Source organism: Fukomys damarensis, unplaced genomic scaffold (assembly GCF_012274545.1).
Source record: "Fukomys damarensis isolate Sample0158 unplaced genomic scaffold, DMR_v1.0_HiC HiC_scaffold_4, whole genome shotgun sequence".
NCBI lineage: Eukaryota > Metazoa > Chordata > Mammalia > Rodentia > Bathyergidae > Fukomys > Fukomys damarensis.
This window is the reverse complement of record NW_022900916.1, coordinates 57821335-57842142: the sequence shown is the minus strand read 5'-3', so window position 1 is coordinate 57842142 and position 20808 is coordinate 57821335. Positions and strand designations below refer to the sequence as shown.

Here is a 20808-nt window from a genome sequence, read left to right as displayed (position 1 = left end):
CTCTTACTTGCTTTTCTCAAACCAACATGATTGCTCCTGTTCAATGTCTCCTGAATTTTCTAGGGAAGTAAGAAGGATGAGAGAGCACAGGCCTATGGATGTGTTGATAGGGAGAAAGGGCTTCCTTCTGAAAGATGTCTAGTTTTATGCTACATGAGCTTTAAAAATGATTAAAACTGCAGGATTTTACTACTCCGAGGATAAATAATCTTCCCTATAGCTTCAGATAGTGCACATGAGAAACGAATCCTCTTTCTATTAGCATATTTGACTCTTCCATGTAAAATAAAACGTTTGAGTGTGCTACAAGTATTCACCATTCCTGACTTGTTTTGTACAAAACATGATTTTCTTTTCTTCCATTCCATATAGCCAAATGGTTCTTCTCTAATTAGTAGCTTTCTCTACTTACATGGTGGGGGACTGGAAACTGAGGTTTTCAGCTCACTCTGATATACGTTAAACATAACAATGACGACTGGAATATTTGGTGTGTATCAGGTCTAATCCCCAACACTGAAGAAAAATTTTTAAAAAGCAGAAAACAAAATTTCTTTCCACTTGAGATAATTCTAGTTTAGAGCTGTTTCTTTAATAAGGTCTGACTAAATAATCTAAATTACAATCCACTTGTTTTATTTCCTTCTGGCAAATATCCATTGTCAGCAAATCACTGACTTCCAAAGGGACATAATAAAATAGCAGAAGTATAAAGCAAGGTGTTCTCAGGTACAGAGGCCCAGCTAAATAAAATACAGTCATATAGGTTTATCCAATACTATTCTGGGACTAGTTAATTTTCCAAATAGTTAAGAACAAAGCCTTGCTCTTGATATCTCAAATCTTTCAGGAGCTCTAATCCAGTAATTATCAGAAGGGCTATAGAAGTGACCAGGTTGTATGTTGCAACCTTGAGTCTGACGTTTTAAGGCATTCCCTCTTCTCTCCTACTGTCAAGGCCCTAATAATTCCACCTTATGCCTATAGGCTCTTTTAAAGGTGTACATTTTTTCCATCCAACATATATCTTGTGGCTTGTAATCTGTGCTTGGTGAGAAAGCCTCATAAATAAGTTGGTTAGAATTCTGTGTATATTTTAAAAAATAGTGGCTGAAATTGAGTGGCTCACCTGCAAATAAGTAGCATGAACTTAAGGCTGTAAGCTTTTGTGGTATTAGAATTGGGTGTGGCACCTGTTTGGGCCTATGAGGACTTATTTGCTTCATTTTCAGTTTTTTTCCTGAATAATATATATTGTGGTACAGGAGATTTAATTAAGTGAGCTACTTCTATTATTATCAGCAAAATGACTTTTCTGTCATTTTACTATATATTAAGATGTGAAATCTGTTGCCTAGTATAAGCCAAAATACCTTTGAGAAACACCTAACGTGTGTGTGTGTGTGTCAGAGAGAAAGAGAACATCCATCTTTCTGAATGATTATATCCCCGTAAGCAAAAAAGGAAGCTGTTAAAAATCATACTCATGAAGGTTTGTTCTTGCTAATTTACTTTAATTTCCAAGCATTTTCTTGCTGTAATAAATAGAGCAGACTGGGGATAATAACCTTTGATGACCAAAGATGTTTCATTGGGAGCATCTGTTTTTGTGACGTAGGACAGTTGCCATAGATAAAGGAGAATTAGGAGGTGGGGCTGCGTGTGATTTGGTATCACATCTCCTGGAGAGTGTAAGGAAATATTAAAATAAGATCCATCTGACACTTGATTTATTTCTTGTATTTTTTTCATTAGAGGAATTTGGTTATTCTGGTTTTGTTTCCTATTATCTGGTTTAGGGAATTCAAGCTTTTCCTACCATAGAAATATACCATCAATGACAAGTGTAAATCCTGTTACTAGATACAATAATTTAGTCACTACTTTTATGCACTAATTTTAGAGAAAATCAGGAAATGAGGAAGGAGAAGAAGTTGCTAATACTACCAATATAACTCTAATACTATAGATTAGATTGACAGAATCTAATGCTATCAGTGTCCCCAGATTTCATCAGCTAAAGAAATAAAGCTTTAAAAAAATTAAAAAATAAAACAGTGCAGCTCCTATAAGTATGGCTTGGTGTAACCCTGATGCTTCTGTTTCCCTCCCAACATTAATGTCCTGGCTCCTATGTTTTCCCATTTAGCTGGCACGGGACTGTGCTGACATATACTCAAACTCTGTGTGCTTCCTTGGACTTTCCCTTTTTCCTCCAACTAGCTGGAACTCTCATTGTTGCATGAGAAGAAGTACAATATCTGTCTTAGAGGGCTCCCCCAAAAGAGCATGCACTATCTCAGAAAGTTACAACAACAAGCTTTTTGTGGGATCAGTGTGTCCTTTTATGCTATCCAAAGGAAACCCATGAAAGTAAAGCCACAAAAACCTCTACAAATGAGTCTTGAGAGGCAGTGATGAGATCCCATGCCTCAGGCAGAGGTCAGGTCTAAGCCATCCTATTGAAAATCTGCTTGAGTTCACCTGAGAATTCCACCTACAGGGTTTTGGGACCTTCTCTGTGCATGTGTCCAGGATCTTGTAATTAACAGGTCACATCTACTTCCTCAGCCATCTACCTATTTGCTTATCTCAGTAAGTCTTCTTTTCTTTTTTTAGTCCCCATGCCACCAGCACGCAGGCAATGGAGCTGTCTACACATAAACTTATGGCAACTACTTTGCCTGCACTGACTTCATGTTCAGTGAAAGTTTCTGCTTTTCTCATTCTTGATTGTAGGGACTGATTAATGCCCTCAGGTAATACAGAATGTCAAGGAGGTTCTTTTTTGTGTTTCTAATAATTTACAACAAAAAATTAATTCATCCCTTTGAGGTAATAAACATTTTCAAAATTTCTCTGACCATGTCTTTCTTTAGAGGTTCAAGAAAGAAGAAAGAAAGCATTTAAGACATAAAAACTAAAGAATTTACTACCTATCTTAGTTATTTTTCATGTTGCTGAGACAAAACACCCAACACCTAAAGTTATAGAAAGAAAAGTTTATTTTGGCTCACAGTTTGTAGAGGTTTCAGTCCATAGTTGGCTGGCTCCAAGGCAGAGCGGAGTGGCAGAGGCATCGTGGAGGAGAAATAGTTCATGGCAGGTAGGAAGGCAGCAGAATACGGAAGAAGCAGCAACCCCATTGGGAGCAGTTCTACATAATTTTGGGAAAGTCATTTGATGAGGCCTAGTTCTCCTGCCTACAGGCCAGCTATGGCATGTTGAGACAACTTCATTGTGACCCCCAGTCACAGCTAAGACCTCAGTGGTCCACTGATGCTGTGATGCTCCAGGACAAGATTACACCAGTTGAAGATTATCCTGGGAGGAACAAAATCTTCATTTGCGTAGTTCCTCATTGTTCTAGGATTTTCCACTGCTGCTGCTGCTGCCTGCTGAGTGACCTTTTACATTTGTTACTCTCCAGATGTTCTGAACTCTCTTACCTGAGTGACCTTTTACACTTGCTACTCTGATGTACTGAACTCTTTGCTCTGAGTCTGTTAAATTAGTTTTCTCCTGATGTACTGAATAAAGGTGTGGCAAGCCTGGGGGCTTTTATCTTTGTTACCCAAAGCAGCACTGATCAGGCCCAAAGCTCAACTTCTTGAAGTCTCAATTTTTCCATCGTTCCTGTGTAAGTAGTTCGCCTTGTGCTGTCGTGGCTCGCAGGAGACTAGGACTTACTGCAGAGGTTTCTAGTAACGGCCCCTTTCCTGTTCCCTGCAGTTGGCACCCAAAGTGGACGTGAATTGGATCCACTGGTGAACTCACCTGTGAGACAAACTTGGAGTAAAACAGACAGCACTCAGATCTCCCAGGACTGTTTCCAGACAAGGACAAGGGACACTGATGGTAAGTTTGTCCAGCTAATGGCAAACTTCTATCTTTGCTGAATTGAAAATATAAGTCAGTCTCTGCCATCAGATTAGCATAACTTTGTCAGATTGCTTAAGTCCCTGTTAAAACAAGCTATGTATCCTGTACCAAAGGATGCTGTGATAGACTTGTTAAAAGACATAGAAATGTATGTCCCATCTTTTCCAAAGGAATGGACAACTAACTTAATAGCATGGGAATGTGTAGGTAGCATTCTCTGTGATGACCATTTTTCTGTCTCTTACATTTTATCCAAGTTGACCACTTAGGATGGATAGCACTCACACCCAGGGCTGGCATCCTTATCCTATCCAGAACTATGCAAAACCAATCAGTGAGCCAATTTAGTAATCAGACAAGCTTAATCCTAGCATTACACACTCTAGATCCAGCCACTTCTGAAAAAGCCCTACCTATGATCACATGAGGCTTTGGGTGGATATCTAGATACAAGCCATAACACCGCCCTTCAGACTCACTAAAAGGATGAATTCCAGAAAGAAGGAAGGCAAACCAAGAACACCAAACAAAGCTGGAAAAAATTTTAAAGCATGCTGGTGGCAAATTTGTTTACAATAAAAATAATGAAAAATTTTTTGTTTAAAACAAAAAAATATGTTTAAATATATTAACATTCTCACTAATCAACGTTTGAAATTCAAAATTTTCATATTATTTAATATTTTTAAGACACAATGGCCTAATGGCAGTAGTTAAATCATATAAAGGACCTTCTACTTTTCAACAGGTAATCAGAAACAGTGACTAAATATAGAATTTCTTTTCTAAAATTGAATTGTGAAGAATATGTATTTTTTAACAATTTTATTTTATTTTTTGAGGCAGGGTCTCCCTGTGTAATTCGCTTTTTTTTTTTTTTTTTGGTACCAGGGATCAAACTCAGGACCTTGTGCTTGTAAGGCAAGTAGTGGAACCACTGAGCTAAAACCCTAGTCCAAGAATATGTATTAAAAGGAATTTTGTTTCTGGCTATGATGAACCAACTTATATCAGACCAATTTCTTTTTCAGGAAACACAGGAAAGGCTAAATTAGGGGATGTTAAAAATGTGTTTAAAAGAATTGGAACATAAACTAGTTGATCTAAATTGTAGTACTGGAGAAAGTGAGATGTTAAAGAGCCTCACATGTAGGTCTGCTTTTGCTTTTCAAGTTTTGGTCAGACTTGCATAATGTGCCACTAATCTGAGCTGAGCAGAGGAAGTTCACAGAGAAGGAGGTGGAAAGCAGATTTTCTACGAGTAATTACTCCATAGAATCTTTCACACCTCAACTGACTTAGTTTCATCAAAAACCCTCCTGAAATTGAAGTTTCCTTTTGCTTCTTACTTGAAGGAAGAGCACTGAAATTTGCACAAATCAGATCTGGGTCAGCAAGGATGGGAGATGGATTTGAGAAAGCAAACAGAGACGCGGGAGCTTTCACTCCAGCTGAAATTAGAACTCACACACATATTCAGATGTGGCAAGGTGTTAGGATTTGCTAAATTTGAGTGATGAGCATGTGTTGATTTTATTGTCTATCAGTTTTTCTGTTTAAAATAGTTAATATGGATTAAGTGTAATATGAAATTGTATGATTCCCATTCCTGCTCAGCCTTTATACTCTCCCTCTTCTCAATTATCTTTGCAAAATGATTTAAATTCTGACTCTGCTTTGGGTACACTCATTGGATTTTCTGCAACATTTCAAATTCAAACTAAAGTATGTTATTTCATTAACTAGACTTATTTGTTTTATATAACTTATCATCTGTCATTTTCAAATCTCCTGATTATTTTATAGTTTTATGTTTAATACAAAAAATGTGAACAGTAATTAAAAAATGTAAGCATGTTACAAAATTTAAGACACCTAAACTCAAATGTAGAGCAAGCAATTTAATGCTTGAGGGAGGACCTACCTAATTAAGGAAACTCATTTTATTAACTATTTTATACTTTTCAAAAATTATTGTATCCCTGGGTTATTGGAATTGCACCTTATTCTTCATATTCTATTGATGAGATAAAATCAAGTAAATTATATATTAATCAATAATAGTTTTATCTTATTTATTTTACAAAAGTGTTTTAAATATAAATACTTAACTCCGGAGTTGTAAAGATATAACTTATAGTGATACGTGAATATGATGTTTATAGCTACACAATTTATAACAGCAAAGACTTGAAAGCAGACTATGTGCTCATCGACAGATGAATAGATAAAGAAAATGTGGTGCATATTCACAATGGAGTACCGCTTAGTCATAAAAAATTCAAAGATTATTTAGGAAAATGCATATACCTTGAGTCTATAATTTAAGTAAAATAAATCAGACACAGAAGGGTAAATACTTCATGGTTTCTTATGTATATGTATGTATACCAGCTTCCCATAACAAATGTATTTAATATGAATTGCAAACATATATAGAAATAAAATTTTTTAACAAATAACTCCAAAAAGGCTTGAAAATAATCATATTTTAGAGCATACTGAAAATTACTGGGCTCGGTAGACCTTTTGCAAATTCAGCTGGGTAAGAACAGCAAATATTAAAGGTAATCCATCATGCCAGGTTGCATAGGGATACCATTTCCAGGTGACTCATGAGCATACAGGTATACGCTGTGACTCAAACAAAGTTCACCCATATAAGGACATAACTGTGGCATTTCTTTCTCCATTATTACCACAACTTCTTGGGGAGTTTTCCAAGATCTAGTCATCCATTACATGAAATAGAACCCTACAAACTATGAAACATTGAACATGAAAATAGTTCCTGCCTTTGCTGGGTCCTCTGTAACCTACTTCTAGAGGTAGTATTGTGTTTTACATGATTATAAGACTGGCAGGTTTTTTAACTTTCAAAATGGATTGTTCAATGTTGTTTGTCCCACATAAACACTGTCAAAAACTAGGTTCTTCGGAAGTACAAAGAGGCCACAATTTGTAGACACTCATCAATTCTATAGCCTTAAGTACTTGGTTACTGCCTAAATATATTGGTCTAAAGAAAGTCATGTTGATGTTATTCTTTCTAAAGTATATATTTGGATTATATTATAGTGACAATGAGGCATATAAATTAGCTAATTTGAATTAATTGTACTCAACTTTTGTCAAAAAGTCTTAGAAGAAACAAGAAGGAAGTTCTCAGTAAAATTTAGATTTACATAATCATGGTGCCTTCTAGTCATGAGGTATATAAAAAATCCATTGCTAACATAGATGGAATGGGGCCTTCCAGGAATGGTACCAAATCACCATGTCTCCATTTAAATAAACAAATACCTGTCTGATACGAGCTCAGTTAAAATAATTGATTATGAACTAAGTAACCAAAAATAAACAGTCCAGTTGCTCCTTTGAAGAGGATAGATAAATGATTTTCTAACCTAATGAACCAGACCCATCCTCATGACTTAGCAATCATTAGCTGCATGTGTGAGAACCGGCATGAGACAGACAGTCTGAATCATAAAGGAGCCAACATTAAAAATAGAAGGAAAAGCTACATTATTAATTTGCAAGTCAGTATTCTCTATAGTTAATAAATAAAAATGTAAACAATAAAATCACCACAGTCTCACATGAAAAAGCATAACTCAGAACCTTTTTTCGCCATTTTCTTTCCTTATACACACATGAGAATAGTATCAGAAATGTAGACAAAAAAGCCCTAATGAAAATATGGCTTTAAAACATAAAAATTGGAATGTTCAAATAGTGAGAAAATAACCATAAACAAACATAGGTTTTTTTTTTAGTTCTGTTTAGCCTTAACACTCAATCAATTATTGTTTCACAAAAATATTGCTCTCCATACATCCCTGGCTCTGCTCAGTCACCTTGTTCCTAAAAGCAACCAGTGAACTTTCTTGTGGTATATGAGGTCAGTCTGAGAAAAAGAAACTGTGGTTCATTTTAAATTAAATTTCCTGTCCCCATGTCATCACACCACGTCAAACCTAACTCTTAAGCCAGTTAAAGTAATTATTTGCAAACTGAAAACTATATTTAGTAAAGTTTATACCTTTATTTTTTCCTATATATGTCATATCCTAAACATTTTTAAATCTTAAATAGTTTAAAATCATTTAATTAAATGAGTCATTGCTCATCTTTTGTTTTCTAGTTTTGTATTAGGGTCCAGTGAATGTTTTGAGTACATTTTATGTGTCATATGTGATTTTAGTACTAGGGAACAAAGACAAATTAGGTTGAAGAAGCTTACATGCAAATGAGAGAAAGCAGACATATAATTGGATAATTTTAATATATTCACAGCATTTCCTGTGAGTGCCTGTTCAAGCTGTGAATAAGTTGTCCAACTGTCTTGTAGAGGGAAAGAGGAGGCAATTGGCCCTGTCTGGTTCTTCGAGAAGGCTCTTTGTCCTAGATAATTATTAAGTTGACTTTGGAAGGAAAACTAAAAGCCAATAAGAAAATAAGTTTCAAAGAACATTCTGAGCAGTGGTATCAAATATTGTTAAACATGATGTTATGGATTGAAAAGTTGTTCCATGAAAAGCTTATGTTGAAGTTTAATTGCTACTGTAACAGTTTTGAAATGATTAGGCCTTGAGGGCTCCATCCTTCAGGGTACCTCAGAATATTTGTCAAATGAAAGGAAAGAAGCCAAAAGAGATGAACTCAGAATTTGTTTCTGACTTTTCGTCTCTCAGGTATTCTGTTAGAAAATAAGGATACATGTGTCTGTAGAATAAGATACACGACATCAGTTTAAAAATAACATGGCAATGAAAGAAATGAATACATTAATATAAACAGCAAAAAACATGTTCTTATCAATTTGTGCACATATTATTTTTCAAAAAAATATTAGTATCACACTTTGTTCTTTAAAGGAACATGAGGTACATTAGAAAAACCACTCCTGCGGGATGGCATGTGGTAGAGTAAGAAATTTGAGGTAAACATTCACTATCAAATAGGGTGGTTTGTTTTCTTTCACTTTGTAGTAAACCACATTTAATTTTCAACTGGTAGTCTGTTGACTGTACCCATTTGCAAGTTGGCACTACTACCTTCAATAGGGAGAATTACTCATTGAAAAGTCCTTAAGTATTAAAACACTTAAAGAAACAAGGACTCCACACAGCTGACTTAAGCATTTAAAAATATTTTCTATCTTCCTTCCTGGGTCTGGGAATGAGATAACTGCCCCTAATCCCTTGGGTTCAGGTGTAATCATGAAACGTTTTGCGAATAGCATGCGTCAGTGGGATATGTGTCTCTCTAGCAGAAGCTATAATATCCTGAAGTGATTGTTACCTGTCTTTTCCTCCTCCCTGAGGCCACCAGCCCTCCCCACTTGGGTAATGCTGCTTTAGAAGACCTGCTTTTGTTTCTTACAGTTGGTCACCCTAGGGCAGATCCTCCTCATATGGTGAGGAGTTGAGTTGATTCAAACCCTCATAACTTCTCTATCCCTTTTATGTTGAACATCCTGCAAGGAAAAGTCACAAAGAAATTCTGAGTGCATCTCTCTTCTTTCCTTTCATTTGACAAATATTCATTGCTGGGGCAGTAAATTGATGTGTTAGAAAATGTGTTAGAAAAATTTCTTTTGTGGGCAAATAGGGACACAGCTACTTCATCTTCCACTATAAGTGGAACTCTTACACAATTTTCATTCCATATGTTTTTAACAACAAAGTGAATTTATTCTTAATTCCACATGTTGTACAACCTAACTCTTTGGCCATAAAATTGTAGGTAAATTACTATAATGATGACCTCACTGAAAACAGTGTTTATAAAAATATTTTGATAATGTAGGACTACACTCCCATATAAGATTGAGAATGGTAAGATAAGGACTGGCATGACAGTATTGTGTTAGTTATATAGAACACATGTTAATACCAACTATCTTTGAATAAGAAGATAAATTAATTTACTTTTCCAAATATTTGATAATGCATATTAATGCAATTTGAAATATTGAAATAATATTAATGAACTTCTGATTTCCTTTTAAGTGTAATCTCCTAGTTATATTCCAAATGGTTGGTATTAAAATGTATGAAACTTCAAAAAAAAAAAAAAAGCAATGGCACAAAACCATGCTATTATGGCTTACACCTAGATGTTTTCCTAAAGCCTCATGCAATCATTGGCAGGGCTTTTGGAAGGTAATTGGATCATGGGGGAGTTATACTCATTAGATTAGTCAACTGATAAATTTATACCCAAATGTGTTGTTAGTACAGGGGCTTGGACAGAAGAGGCAAGTCATTCTGACCCAGAAGTGTGCGTCTCCCTTCCCTTGATGCACTCTGCTTCCTGTGCCTTCCCTTGAGCAGTTCTCCCCTGCCCTGCCCTTTTGCCATGCTGTCCTGCCTTGGAACCAGCTGGGATGGACTGAAACTTCTAAAAACTGTGAGCCAAGATAAACCTCGTCTTCCTTAAATTGCAGGTGTAGGGTGTTATGTCTCAGCAACAAGAAAGTCACTAAAACATGTGCACACAAAACAACTAAATTCACGATGCAATGTTATGTAAAATACTGACTCTTCATAAAATACATTTTCCGATTTCCCTTGGTCTCCATATCTTTCCTTACTAGGATGATAGTTACTTTATTCTTTCATATCTGCGGCTTCCTTGCCCCCCCCCACTGTCTGCCTCCCTCCCTCTTATTTTTGGTCCATTTTTGTTTTACCTCTTTCTCAGTTCTTTCTATTACTATTGTTGTGTCCAGATCACGATATCCTCAAAGACCACCAAGGAGTCGAGTCCGAAGCAATCACTCGAGGAGTTTATTGCAAGCTCGAGCCTGGACTCTCCGACCTCACGGATGCAGTGGTTCCATACCGAGAGCTCCGAGACCGATTTCAAACAGCCTTTTTATTAGCAGAGAAGCAGAACTAGAGGCTTTTTAAACGGGTCAATGCTTAACTGGTTAACATCTTGCAAGTGTGTGCTTTCTCAATGCTTATTTGGTCAACACTTTGCAAATGCGGGTGTGTTTTCTGAATGTTCAATTGGCCCAGGCCAGATGTCCCTCCTTGTCCTAACCATAAGTTTTTGTAAGATAACAAAAGAGAACATCTGGTGACAATTTACAGGAACAGTCATGGGTTTTTCCAAGAACTAGGTAAAAGGGCGCGTTGGGATTTTTCCAGTAGTGACCTGATTGCAAAATAGAGTGAGCAAAATGGAGTCCTTTTGGTCTCCGCAACTACATTAACATTGAAATATATAATTCCAAAATATCAGTAAATCTCTGGGTATTTATTAAAAGACTTGGTGAGCATTCAAATCATATCAAGTACTTTGGGAGGGGAAAAGGTATAAAGTTGATGCTTTCTTCCATCAAAGAGATACAATCTAAGTAGGCTGGAAAATTCACACATGGTTGTGCAAGGATTCTATATTAAATATGCTTTATATAAAACTATAAAAGAACTATATTAGAAGTGAGAAAATAATGAGATTTATAATAGCTATGTGTACTTTCATTGAGAAGGAGGAGGAATATTTCTATCTGATTGTAAATCAATCAAACTTGTAGAGAAATGAGAAAAGGAAACAAAGAGATCCCACACCTTTCTCTTATTTTTCATTCCCAATATTTCCCATTCACTGCAGTATCCTTCCTAGCTGTGAATCAGATTTAATATTTGGGATGATGGGTGAATGTCTCTAAATCAGCTTGATCACATACATTAGCATTACAGTCTGTGACTCCAGAATATATTGCTGTGGATATCTTTTTCAGGCACCCTGCAGCATTTAACATTTTTGACCCACATATTACAAGTGTTTCTACCTCTGATCTGACCACTCTTTGTTTTCTCTTAATTACCTTCTCTCAGAATGGTTGTAGAATTTCACTTAATAGGGCCCTGCAAAGTTGGTAGATATGTTTATCAGCACATCAAAAAAACAAAAATCCCTTCAGTTCTAAAAGGGTTTCTTTTACTTGCTTTTATTTTAAATTGTGCTGATTATATCAAATAATGCTTTACTTTCAATTAAGATGACCAAATGGTTTTTCTTCTTTAATCTGACAATGTAGAAAATTGTCTTCATAGCTATTCTAAGATAAATCATACTCATCTTCATGATCATGAAATACTTTTTAAATTCAGTGCTAGTTTCTATGTGCAAACATTTAGATGTAGACTTTTATAACTATGATCGTGAGATTAACATGATATTCTTGTACTGTTCTTTTTTAAATATTAAAGATCTAACCTCATAAAAATAGGAAATTCACTTTTTTATTCTCTGTAATAGTGGCAGAAGATAGGAATTATGTATTATTTGAAATGCCTTTTGTTCTAAAGAAGTATAATTTAATCAAATTTTATCTTTTTTAATGATTAGAATTCTTTATTTTTTAAGAATAGTTTTGTTATGGTAGACACAATGCTTATATAGAATGCCTAAGAGAATTTATAGGTAAAAATGTTAAGAAAAAATGAAAAATGCAGGAAAGTTGATATTAGATTAAAATGTGAAAAATAAGTTATATCCACATGTACACATAAAGAAAAAAAAAGCATCTGAGCCAGAGGCCCACCATATCAGTGGTAAATGCATGCAGATCCCAGGAAGCAGTTGTGTGGAGCATGGCAGCAGGTGGATCCCAGGCAGGGCTCCACCCCAACTGCAGAGGCTTGGGCACACAGGTCAAATCCAAGTGCCAGTCTAAAAAACAGCTACACAGGTGGACAAGCAACATGCCATTAATAAGTGCATGGAGACCTTAGCCAAAACCTTGTGCAGACAATGGGATCTGGGGTGCACAGCCATCGGGCAAAGGCTTACCCAGACAAATACCTACATAGGTGCCCTGGCAAGAGGCACGCCTAGATATCACCCAAAGTGTGCACAGGCTCTAGCCAAAAGGCTACACAGTCAACAGGTCAGCTCAAGGGTCCAGAAGGCCACAATTCTGAACCCAGGAATTGGTGTACTGGTGAGCAGCATAGAAAAGGCCATTCAGTGGCTTGCTGAGAATTAAAGACCACTGGATGAGCAAAAAGTTGCCTCAACAATGGCACAGCAGGATGCATCTATTGAAATGAGAAGCCATGTAAACAGTTCTCAAAACCAGACTTCCAGATCACCTAAGGCATCCCCAAAGGGCAACAAAAAGGAACAATCTGATACTCAACCACCTGGACTGCAAAAATATGTAAGCAATGTCTTAGGGAAAGACAATGAGAATCACAACCCCAGGAAGCCCAGTAGAATGAATCCATCAGGCACAGCAAGAAATTAAACACATTCAGCTGCCCTCCCCTGCCTGCACCCTCCCCTGCCTGCACCCTCCCCTGCCTGTGCACCACCAGCTCCAGCAAGGAAGGTAGCTGTGTGGGTGCCCCTGAAACACACCCACACCCCCATGCCCCCACCCCCACTCCCCACTCTCAGAACTCCTGATTGTGCCAGTCTTTGGACCCACTCTGCAGAGGCATAGGTGGTCATAGAAGGTATTTTTCTGACCTCCCAACTTTAAACATCTTTAAAGAAAGGGCAGGGGAAACCTGTAGTAGAATTGTGTGGAGTTCAACCCTGCAGGTTGGGGAACTCAATCTGGGCCTTGCAGCCTGAGGTCAGTAGAATTGCAGGGTTCTGCCACCAGCTGCCTGAGATCAGGGGACTTGGTTCTGCACATGGCTGTGCATGTAGTATATTATGACAACAGAGATATAGTCTGAAAGAGGCCCTTCAAATTCATTTTTTCTCTTTTCCTCATTCCACTCTGCAAATTCTTTCTTTTTTCTGTCCTCTTTCTCCAAATCAGTCTCTTGCTCCACCATATTTTACCTCATCTCCCTTTCTGTTCCTGCTTCTGCCCTAACTCAGACTTATTCTTTTATCATTTTTTCTTTTTTCTTTATGTTTTTTTCTTCTGTCATTATACCTTACTCATGGGTCAAAAATTTCAAGGGAACGTGAGCCACTATTACTGTTAAGGGGATATATTCTTGTCCTTATTCTTGCACTCTATTGCTTTTGAATTTAATAGTTTCTTAAAGATTGTATGCTTATTCTATGCCTTCTGGCTTCACTTGAAACCTTCTCCAATTCTTTCACTTATCTGCTCCTCTCATCCTAACTGTGTCTAAAACCCCATGCTAAAAGGTAAATATGCTATATTGAAAAGTGTATTCACTGCAAACATATTCTGGGCTTGCTTCTTGATTTTAATTTAATTCACATGGTTTAAAGGTGCTAGATTAATGACTACCACAAGTGGTCAATTTGCACGTTGTGCTTGATCCTATTGTGTTGCTGATTGCATCAATTGGGCTAAAGGATTGGGATTGATTTCATGAGTTGTTTTCTCTGATATTATGAAAATGAGAATGTCTATGAGTCATTAGAGACTCAAAAGCTGAGGCACAAGTATATCAGGAAGATTTAAGTAATAACCCAGAAATTAAACCAAGGACAATCAAACAACAAAAATAAAAAGGAGAAAACACTTAAGCAAGACACAAAGACAGACCTCCAGTTCACCAATGGTAAACAGTAGGGCAAAGGAGGATGAAAAGTCTGATAGTGAACCAGCAGGACACCCTGAACTCAAGGCACAGGAATTAACAAAACTGATCAGTCAGGCTCTAGAGAAATATAAAACAGAAGTAATTTCTGAGATAATCATAGAGATGGTGAGCAAAATGAAAGCCCTGATTTGAGACTCTAGAACAGAAACTGACAAAAAAAATAGATGAGCTCAGGACCATGATAGAAGCCATGAAGGCCCAGCATAAGAAAGAAATGAAAACAATGAATGCAGAACAGAGGAAAGAAGTGGAATCTATAAAACAGATTCAAACATATATACAGGAGATTAAAAACTCTATTGAAAGTGTGCACAACAGAATAAAAGATTGTGAAGATAGAATTTTAGATATATAAGATAGGATTACAGTCAATGACTGTGAAAAGAGAGATCTCTTAAAAACAGTAAGGGATCATGAGAAATTGATCCAACAACTTCCTAGATGATGCAAAGAAGAATAACATAAGACTGATAGGAATCCATGAAGTAGCAGGAGAAAATACAAATGACGTAAAAAAGCTCTTCACGGAATTAATGACAGAAAACTTCCCAAACGGAAGGGAAGAATTTGACATACAGATAAGTGAGGCATATAGGACTCCAACTAGCCATAATAAAAAAAAAAATCTACACCTAGACATATAATAATCAAGATCCCAGAAACCCAACAGAAGAACAAAATACTACAAGCAGTAAGAGAAAAGAAAAAAATCACATGCAAAGGAAAGCCCATCAGAATCACAACAGACTTTTCAACACAAACCCTCAGGTCAAGGAGAGCCTGGAGTAAGGTATTTCAAGGCCTAAAAGAAAACAACCTCCAACCTAGACTGATGTATCCTGCAAAACCCTCTTTCAAAATGGATGGGGAAATAAGATACTTCCATGACAGAGAACACTTGAGAAACTTCATGAATACCAAACCAGCACTACAACGAATTCTAAACAATATCCTAGAATGAAGGTCACAACACCATGAGGCCCAACAGAACAAATCAAATAGGAAAGGCAAGAAACTAAAAGGAGAGGGGGAAAAAGTAAAAAGAGTCAACAAAAGGATAATAACATGACAATAATAAGTCACTACATATCAGCTATAACCATCAATGTCAATGGCCTCAATTCACCAATCAAGATAAATAGACTGGCAGAATGGATTAAGAAGCAAGATCCAACAATATGTTGTATACAAGAAACATACCTACTGCAAAAAGAAGCCCATAGACTGAAAGTGAAAGGATGGAAAAAATTCTCCATGTGACAGGAGCCCAGAAAGCCGGGGTAGCAATCTTATTTGCAGACAAAGCAAATTTCAAACCAAAACAGATTAAGAGAGACAAAGAAGGCCACTACATCCTTGTAAAGGGAACAATTCAAGAGGAAGAGATGACAATCATAAACATATATGCACCAAATATTAATGCCCCCAACTACATAAAAGAATATTAAGTAACATGAAAAACCAAATAAGCACTAATACAATTGTAGTGAGGGATCTAAATACCCCACTATCACAAATAGACAGATTATCTAGGCAGAAAATCAACAATGAAATACTAGAACTCAACCAAGCTTTTGAACGCATGGACTTAATAGACGTCTATAGAGTGTTCCACCCCACAAAATCAGAATATACATTCTTTTCAGCTGCACATGGGTCATTCTCCAAGGTAGACCACATACTAGCTCATAGAACAGGTCTGAGTAAATGCAAAAGAATCGAAGTCATCCCCTGTATATTATCAGATCATAGTGCAATCAAGCTGGAGGTCAATAGCACAAGAAACCATAAGAACTTTACAAACACTGAACACTCTCCTGAACAATCAATAGATCACAGAGGAAATTAAAGAAGAAATTAGACAGTTTTTACAAATAAATGAAAATGTTGCCAATACAACATACAGGAATCTATGGGACACAATGAAAGTAGTTCTATGTGGAAAATTCATAGCACTAAATGCCCACACTAGGAAAACAGAGGGAGCTCAAATAAACAAGCTAATGATGAATCTTAGACTCCTAGAGAAACAAAAGCAAGAAAAACCCAAAGCTCAAACAAGAGAGGAAATTATAAAGATTAGAGCAGAAATCAATGCAATGGAAACTCAAAAAACAATACAAAAAATAAATGAATCAAAGAGTTGTTTTTTTTAAAGAATAAATAAAATTGATAAACCCTTAGCTAACCTTATCAAAAAAAGGAAAGAAAAGGCTAACATCCATGCAATCAGGAATGAAAAAGGCAAAGTCACAACAGATTCAGCAGAAATCCAGAGGATCATCAATACCTACTTTGAGAACCGATATGCCAGTAAGATGGAAAACACTGAAGAAATGGACAGATTCCTAGATATGTATGAGTTATCAAAGTTGAACAAAGAAGACTTAAAAATTTTAAATGACCCAATTTCAATCAATGAAATTGAAAACACATTTAAAAACTTAGCAACAGAGAAAAGCCCAGGTCCTGATGGCTTCACTGCTGAATTCTATAAGACATTTAGAGAGGAACCACTGCCACTACTGTTTAAACACTTCAATGAAATTTAAAGGGAGGCAATACTCCTAGATTCATTCCTAGAAGCAAGCATCACCTTGATTCCAAAGCAGAGAAAGACCTAACTGAAAAAGATAACCAGAAGCTAATCTAACTAATGAACATAGATGCAAAAATCCTGAATAAGTTACTGAAAAATAGAATGCAGAAGATCATCAAGAAGATCATACGCCCTGACAAAGTGGGACCCAGGGATGCAGAAATAATTCAATGTATGCAAATCAATAAATGTAATACACTACATTAGCAGAGCCAAAGACAAAATCCATATGATCATCTCAATAGATGCAGCAAAAGCATTTGACAAAATCCAACATGCATTTATAATAAAAACCCTCCAAAAACTTAGAATAGACAGTCTCTACCTCAATCATATAAAAGCCATCTACGAATAACCAATGGCCAATATCATAATAATGGTCAAAAACTGAAATACTTCACAATAAAATCAGGAACAAGATAAGGATGTCTACTCTCATCACTCCAGTTCAATATAGTTTTGGAAACATTAGCCACAGCAACTAGACAAGAGAAAGAAATAAAAGGAATAAAGATAGAAAATGAAGAAGTCAAATTGTCATTATTCACAGATGCTTTGATACTTCTATATAGAAGACCCCAAAAATTCCACCGAAAAGCTTCTAGACTTAATAAACAAATTCAGTAAAGTAGCAGAATACAAGATCAACACAGAAAAATCAATCGCTTTTCTGAACATGAAAAAGAGACTCATAGAGAGAGAGAGAGAGAGAGAGAGAGAGAGAGAGAGAGATGGGCCAATCAATTCTTTTCATAATAGCATCCAGAAAATTGGAATACCTAGGAATCAACCTAACAAAAAAAATCAAATACCTCTATCTGAAAATTACAGCACTCTGAAAAAAAAATATTGAAGAAGATATCAAAAAATGGAAAGACATCCCTTGTTCCTGGGTAGGGAGAATCAATGTAGTAAAAAATGGCCATACTTCCAAAACTGCTATATAGATTCAATACAATCCCAATTGAAACCCCAGTGCATACCTCACAGCCCTTGAGAAAACAATCCAAAAATTCATTTGGAACAAGAAGAGACCTAGAATAGCAAAAGCAGTTCTAGCCAATAAAGACAATATAGGGAGTATCACAATCACCAACTTGAAACTACTACAAAGCCACTGTAATTAAAGGAAAAAAAAACATGGTGATGACAAAGAAACAGACCTGAGAACCTGAGAAACAGATTAGAGGATGCAGAAGTAACTCAGACACACTCAGCGACCTCATCTTCAAGAAAGGAATCAAACACCCTTACTGGAGGAAACATAGAGCTTCTTTTAAACTGGTGCTGGATAAACTGGGTTTCAACTTTCCAAAGATTAAAACTAGGCCTACATCTGTCACCATGCACTAAACAAAAACTGAAATGGATTAAAGATCTAAATATTAAAACAGAAACACTGGAAAAGAGGTTCAGTAGAATTCTTGAAGACATTGGCATAGGAAAAGATTTTATGAACAAAACATCAGTTGCAAGCACAAGATCCTGAGTTCAATCCCTGGTACCAAAAACAAAACAAAAAAATCATTTGTAAACACAAAATTAATGTGCATGGCATGTTTGCAATCATTTGCATGTATGTATAGATGAACAAAAAAAATTTTTATCCCAGCCAGTACGCACATTTCTACCAGAGGTTGTAAGGAGGAGTATTCCACCTTTTTGCTCCAGATTTCCTGTTGTTAAAAGTATCCTTTTATGGTGTACTCAGCATCACATCTTTTGCATTTTATTGGTGAATTTGCTATTTCCAATACACCCCTTCTTGCACCAGGATGACACTGACATGCTGTCCAGAGTTTCTAAGTGCAAGAAGGCTGTGCTGTGCCTCTCAGAAAAAAATTGAATGTTAGGTGAGCACTGATCAGGAATCAGTGCTGTTGGCCATAAATTCACTCTTAATTCATACATATTAAATATGGTGACTTTAGTCTAGTGAGACTCTAAGCAGAGTATCCTGCTAAGCTATATCCTGACTCCTGACCCAAAACCTGGGAGACCTTAAAATCATATTGTTTTAAGGTACTAAGTTTGTGGTAGCTGTTATATAACAATAGGGAACTAATGCAACTATCTAGGAACAAATATAATGAAATAGACATATGGGAAATGTTATGATTCTTTAATGGTGGAAAATAAAATTATCATAAAGATTTTACAGTTTTAACCAAAATCAAAAGAATGATTTTTTTGTGAAACTTTTAAAGTAGATATATATGAAACACAAAGAGCTAAGACTCTCCACCATAATTTCAAAGAGGAATGAAATAGGCTAACATAACCATATCAAATATGAAGATGTATTATAATTATAGGTGATTAAAACAAGTGGCATTAAATTTAGGTTTTACAATTAGAAAAATTATGTAAGGCATCTATCTATCTGCCTGTGTTTTCATCTACCTAACTCTATATAAATGAAATAAAACAGACAATGCATTACAAAAGCGAGGAAATGATATTTAATATGTTGAAATGACATTTTTGAATATAGAAAAAGGATTCCCACATCATTTGTAAAAAAAATTCCAACAAATCACGCACCTAAGTATAAAAGTTAAACTTCAGTATTTTTTAAAGAAAACATTAAAAAATATATTAAGGATCTAAGGATATAAATATTTCTCTTGATCAAGAAAATAAGCACAAACTAGATAAGAAAGGATTGATAAACATTTAGATTACAGTAAAATTTTAAACTTTTATTCAAGAAAAATCACAAATGAAAAGACAAGCTACTAAGAGTGCTATAAATTTATATAATTGCTAAATATCAGAATATATATAATATAAAGAATATTTACAACATACTGAGCAGAAAATAAGTAACCCAAGAGAAAAACAAATGCAGACTATAAACCAGAAAGCTGCAGAAGATGGAGCCAGAATGGCCACTCATGCCTGGTGCTTCATTAAATAACTACTAACAATTCTTCCCTCCTCTAGTAGTCATGCGCACTCATATGTTTGTCACTTTATTTTTTTCTCATTGAGTTTATTGGTATGTTTTAGGGATACAGTACAGTTACATTCATCATTGGGATCTTGTACCTTTGCATGGCAGGACTTGGCTCCTTTTTTTCCCTCACACCCCTGCCCTCCCTTCACCCCTTCCTCTCTTCCCTATTTACAAACACTTTATTTCCATTTTTTTCATTTTCTCATATTTTTTTCTTTTCCCTATTTCCTTTCCCCTACCCTTCCCACTTCCCCTACCTTTAGCCCTTTTCTTCCTATTGCACATTGTCAATTATACCATTAGGGTCTTATGTACCAGTATAGTTTTCCACACCAGAGAAACTATTCGATACTTACATATGTGTGACTTATTTATTTCATTAAAGAGTATAAGCTCAATATGCATCCATTTTCCTATGAATGACTCTAATTTCTCATTTGTTATGGCTGAGCAGTATTCCATTTCATAGAAAAACCACCTCTTCTTTAACCAGTCCATTTGTCACTTTATTGCATCCATTTTCCTATGAATGACTCTAATTTCTCATTTGTTATGGCTGAGCAGTATTCCATTTTATAGAAAAACCACCTCTTTAACCAGTCCATTTGTCACTTTATATTTTTTTTCAGCTTTAATTGAGTTTATTGGTACATTTTAGGGATACAGTACGGTTACATTCATTGTTGGGATCTTGTACCTCTACATGACAAGTCTTGATTCTCATTTTTTCCCTTTACCTCTGCCCTCCCTTCACCCCCTCCTCCCCTCCCCATCTACAAACACTTTATTTTCATCTTTTCATTATC

The 20808-nt window shown here is 36.0% G+C and overlaps 1 long non-coding RNA gene across 1 annotated transcript in view; it reads left to right on the top strand.

Moving 5' to 3' along the window:
- LOC104867646 overlaps positions 1-20808 on the top strand; it is a 54066-nt gene that overhangs the window by 11326 nt on the left and 21932 nt on the right. Inside the window, exon 2 of the long non-coding RNA XR_781828.2 lies at positions 3733-3858. This is a non-coding gene — a long non-coding RNA (uncharacterized LOC104867646). The remainder of the gene's footprint in view (positions 1-3732; positions 3859-20808) is intronic.